The following is a 5692-nucleotide window of genomic DNA, read 5'->3' as shown; positions in this document are numbered from 1 at the left end:
CATCAGTCATGTTGTTGTCAAGCAGAACTGGCCTTCATCTGTAGACTAATTTGGTGGTGCTCTTGGCTACTTTTGACTTAAGAATCTAATCAGAAGTCATTATGACCAAGTGTTATGATAGTGGGAAAGGCAGAGTCTGTTGTCCAAACTTTGCTAGCCTCATGCAGTTCCAATTTATATACCACCCTGTGGAGGGGAATATTTGGGTTGCCCTCTGATATAACCATTTCTTCTTATCCCACAGATTCCCCAGAACAGAATGTCTTCTGGAAATGGCTCTTTTGTGACTGAATTTATTCTGGTGGGACTAACAGAACACCCAGATCTCCAACGCCCTCTGTTCTTACTTTTTCTTGTAATGTATGTGTTCACCTTGCTGGGAAACTTGGGTTTGATAACTTTAATTGGGCTGAATTCCTACCTTCACACCCCTATGTACTTTTTCCTCTTTAACTTGTCTTTCATTGACTTCTTTTATTCTTCTGTTTTTACACCCAAAATGCTGATCAACTTCATATCAAAGAAGAACATTATCTCCTATCAGGGGTGCATGGCCCAGCTCTACTTCTTTTGCTTTTTTGCCATCTCTGAGTGCTACATGCTGACATCAATGGCCTATGATCGTTATGTAGCCATCTGTAATCCACTGTTGTATAACATTGCCATGTCTCCTAAAGTATGTGCCAACCTTATTTCTGGTTCATACTTGATGGCATTATCTGGTGCTATGGCATACACTGGGTGCACATTGAGACTGACCTTCTGTGATGCCAACACCATTAACAATTATTTCTGTGACATCCTCCCTCTGCTGCAGCTCTCGTGCACAAGCACCTATGTCAATGAGCTGGTTGTGTTCATCATAGCGAGCATCAATATCTTTGTGCCCAGTCTCACCATCTTTATCTCATATGGTTTCATTCTCCATAGCATCCTTCAGATCCGTTCTACTGAGGGCAGGTCCAAAGCCTTCAGCACCTGCAGTTCCCACATAATTGCCGTTTCTCTGTTCTTTGGATCATGCGTATTTATGTATCTCCAGCCATCTTCCACTAGGTCTATGAATGAGGGAAAAGTTGCTTCTGTCTTTTACACCATTGTGGTTCCCATGATGAACCCCTTAATCTATAGCTTGAGGAATAAAGATGTTAAATTTGCCCTGAAAAAAACCCTATGTAGGAGAAAATTTTTACCATAAACAGGATCTCCTCTGCAGGTTGTTTCAAGACAAGGGGAGGGTCAGTGTGTTTGTTCACAATATAATGGGGGCAGCCTTTTTATCCTATTTCTTTAGTATCACAAAGAAGACTATTTGATCCTTCTCCCAAAATTTACTTTTAGTATTGATATATCTTCTTCGTATTCTCACGATTTGCCCTATTTCTTCAGCTTCTACCTCTTTTCCTGTGTATTTTTTTCATTGTTAATGGAAATGATTTTTTCTCCTAGAATATGATGAATGGTTATACAATGATTTAATAATTAACACTACTGTTACATTTTGTCATTGGAGGGGCTAACCCTTATCTGAAAGTTTGATTGTGCCAGTGGAAATATGACTCAAACAATATTCCTGTGCTCCTGTTCTTATATCGTCACTAAACAGGAGTGTGTCTCCTATAAATGCTGGCATTACAGAGATGGAATAGTCCTTAGAGACTATTGACTATAACCCCCTTGCAGATAGAAAGCCATGCAATAACCTTTGAAAAATTATTATTTATTATACTTTAAAAAGTCCATATTAGATGATTAATATATGTTTATTGCTTGGATAGGAAAGTGAAACCCATACAGACTATCTGTTCAAATAGAAACTGACTTTTTCTTCAAAGTAATATAAAGAAAATTTAAAATGTGTCCTGGTGCTTGTATTTCAGAGAATATGGAGATGGGAGAAAATGGTGACCAGCAACATGAAATCAGGCCAGGACTCAAGAGATACATGGTCAATAATTAGAAATCCTTGGGTAGAAATGAGCAATGAGGTGTCAGAAACCACACTTGCTTCCTGTGCTGCAGTGGGCTGTTATTGTCCTCCACAGCTCATAAAGCTTTGATAAGACTTATAGTTCATAATGAGTGTACATCACTGGTACTATTTTATAGAATGGAACGGAAAAGCTCTGGTCACATGTTTTGGAATCAAGTAGAAAGGGATATAAAAAATAGATGAAATAATGAATAGTAAGCAAAACAACTTAGAATTAAAAACATAAAATGATGGTAAGTTGAAACCCACTACCCCCTTCTGCCCTCTTCCTTATAGGAGCACCTAGAAAGATTATGGAGATTACAGGGTTTCTCTGGGTAGGATGATAGTTTTGGTTCATTGATGTTAAGTAAATGTTTAACTCATAAATCTGGAGGACCCAAAAACAACTAAACAACACTGATTTTGCCAGCTTCCAACTATAACCCCTCAGTGGGTTTTATGTGATAAAAGCACAAATGCAACTGGTATAGCAATATAATGTGAAAGAAACTTTTTTTTTTGAGCAAAATTTTGACAGTATCTTTTCTAAATAGATACTGGATTATTTTTATTTCAAGAATACAAGCAAAAGATGACTGTTTTCTAATGATTCTTTATCTGTTTTTTTTGGGGGGGAGGGGGATCAATTCTTGTCCCCTTTAAAGATATATTCCACACTTTTGCTGTGGGTGTGAACTAATTTTTAAATAGGCTTTTAAAGACATAATTTTACATCATGGTGTCGATTCATTAACGGCAAGGATCTCTGAAGATCCTATTTGGATGAATCCAAGGTGAACTAAAGTGGGCTTTCATCTACATGACTGGTGTCCATATAAGCACAGGAAATTTGGACTCAGTCAGTTAAAAGACGACCCAGTGGTGTTGCCTTAGTGACTGCCTCCATTGCTTTGTCTTTTTTGCTTTTCCTTCCACTCCTCATTGTCTTCATCTATTCTCCTTTTTCAGCTCTTCATCTTTCTTTCTAATATTTTCTTGGAAGAATTTTCACTGCAATGTCTTTTCTCACCTTTCACTGTAACCATGCAGGCCATTTCCTGAACTCCAAAGTCATCTGCAGTCCCATGGGGGCCCCAACATGATCTTTATACCTTGTATCAGATGGGTACCCTGATTTTCATTCCTGTCTAAAGATAATCTTACCTTCCTTTTTTTTTTTTTTCACTTGTGTCTTTCCCATTCAAGTTAAGCTAGAGATTGGGATGCTATCTGACCAGTTCATCTCTTCCTTGCTTTCTCTGAAAAATTTATAAAAGATTTTTTTTCTTTTAAATATTTTATTACTTATAGCTTCATTAAAATACAGAAGTAGTTGAGAAAAAATTGTGGACGTGGAACATATATAATAAATTTCTTGAATTTGTGGAGATTCTTTTAGTAATGATTCTTGTTCTGGATTTTCAGTTTGAAATCTGTGAAAGAATAGCCCTTATTTTTGGACTAGCATTCTTTCCTTTATTTTTCAGGCTGTGTAATGACAGGTGAAGGTCACTCTTCTACCTACCTTCCTTAAACCTCGTCAATGATGAGTATTTAAATGGTTCTTGTAAATGCCTGTATTTCATTGCAGTGTTCAACTGATACATTGCTATATACAGAATTGAAATGTCAACTGTTCCATATAGCTGTGGGAGAGGTCTTATTATTTTACATGCAATATTTTCCTTTTTCTCCATAAATATTCTGGAATTCATAAGGATTGTGATAAAATATTGTACAATGATGTTCTTGGCTCCAGACTAGAGTACAACATGAAATACCAAGGTGCTTTGTTTTCCCAGCCATGTAACAAGAGTTCCTTTTGCAAAGGAAAAATGTTTGTTTATTACTTTAAAAAACAAACAAAAATATAATGAAAATAACCTTGTCCCATTGGGGTATAGTCTTTTAAAATATACAGTCTTATTCTGTATGATATACAGAAAGTAAACTATTCAGCTGTACTTTCAATGAGATTGAGAAAGATGGCCCTTATGGGATATAATTGTCAGGGAATGTACTTAAGTATGCATGTGATTTCTGTGTTTATCACAGTTATCATGAGTTTTGTAAAATTTAGAAACATTGATACATGGAAATAGCCTGGAAAATGTTTAAGTTCAAAATTAGTGTATTTAAAGTTAATATAATAAGAAAGTAGATGTAAAATAATTTAGAATATATAAGCCTAATTATAAATATTGAATGTTTGGAAGTATTCTATATGTAAATTGATTTATTCCTTAAAGACGTGGATTTTGTCATATTTCTTTCCTCTTGTTATATCATGTACACTTAATAAACAATCTGAATTGGACAAACTTTGTTTTACTTATATTGAACCCCATACTAACATATGTCAAGGATTACAAAATTATTTTTTACATATACCCTTATTTGCATTATAGTTTTGTTTTAAGGAGATTAAGTCACATTAACATCAAAGGGCAATATCTCCAGGTTTAACTTTCAGGGAAAATGTGAGGTGAAAAATACCAGAAACCTATTTCATTGCAGCTTATGGAATGGTGCCAGTTAATCAACCAAGTTAATTCTCAAACCAAGAAAATGAAATATTATTGGGCCTTTGATTTCACATAAGATCAATGTTGCTTTATTAATGTAATTATTTTTATCCCCTAAGTTCTCCTTCCTCCCCCTACATGAATAAAGAGAGGGGCAGAGCTTTCCAACCCTTGAGTAGGAGCTGGTTGGCAAATAGGTTTGAGGTTGAGGTTGGGCCAATCAGTTTGGCCAGATACAGTGGATTCTAGTCTGATTGCTCTGGCATACTGTAGCCCAGTAAAACTCTTCTGGGAAGTGAAAAATGGAGGGGGTCTGATGTGACATTACATAACATGCTTTGGAAGGCAGCAATAATAACAAGCATCAAGGCGCTTATTACCCCATTCAACAGCCAAAAAGGGAAATGCTCTATCACCTGAACATCAACTACAGTAGTCACACCAAGGGGTGTCAACACCATTGTAGATAAGGACCCACAGGGCTGCTGAGAGGTGTGTGTTTAAAGTGCCAGAGGAATACATTCTGCAGTCTTCGGTAACACTCTGTTCATTTTTTTGGTCTGAACAGAGCATCACTAAATTTCCGTTTCTATTTCTACTAATTCAAGTTCAGTAATACTTTTTTCTCCTATGTGTCGCTGAGAAATCAGGATTTGAGGGATGATTTTAATTGTTGAATCATTATATAGATATTCCTTTGTGCCTTCTGGGATATTGGAGTATATGGAGGGGAATCCCTGGAACCACTAAACTATAATTAAGCTGTCTGGATATCTGAGAGGATTGTAAAAGCCCTTATCTCCTATCTTGTGCCTTTGTGCCTATAAGAGCTGTTACACTCTGTATCTGGTCATTCTCTTCTAGGCCCTAATGCTAATGAAATCAGTCATTAACTAGCCTCAGCCCCTTAAGTTTGTAAACCATATGCTAGGATCTGCTGTTGAAAGATAGCTCTGCCTTCCTTTCATTTTATGTTAACGATGTTTACTTTTCTGCCCTGCTAAACTCTCCTATTGAAAGATAGCTCTACCTCCCTTTTATTAACACTGTTTCCTTTCTGCTTTGAATTTACTATCACAAATGACCTCATCTCCTGTTAAAATCAACCTTGAACCCCCTAAATTTGGGGAGAAGATTTTGGGTGGTTAGGCTGTCTGCTCTCCTACTACATGTGTAGTAATAAAATGTTTCT

General features: G+C 36.4%; 1 pseudogene; it reads left to right on the top strand.

Moving 5' to 3' along the window:
- Nucleotides 1–259: 259 nt before the first annotated feature.
- LOC143644981 (olfactory receptor 8B3-like) lies at nucleotides 260–1179 on the top strand (annotated as a pseudogene).
- The last annotated feature ends 4513 nt before the right edge of the window (nucleotides 1180–5692 follow it).

The sequence above is a fragment of the Tamandua tetradactyla genome, chromosome 8, assembly GCF_023851605.1.
Source record: "Tamandua tetradactyla isolate mTamTet1 chromosome 8, mTamTet1.pri, whole genome shotgun sequence".
Taxonomy (NCBI): Eukaryota; Metazoa; Chordata; class Mammalia; order Pilosa; family Myrmecophagidae; genus Tamandua; species Tamandua tetradactyla.
Note: the sequence above shows the minus strand (reverse complement) of the source record. Positions and strands in the feature narration are given on the sequence as shown.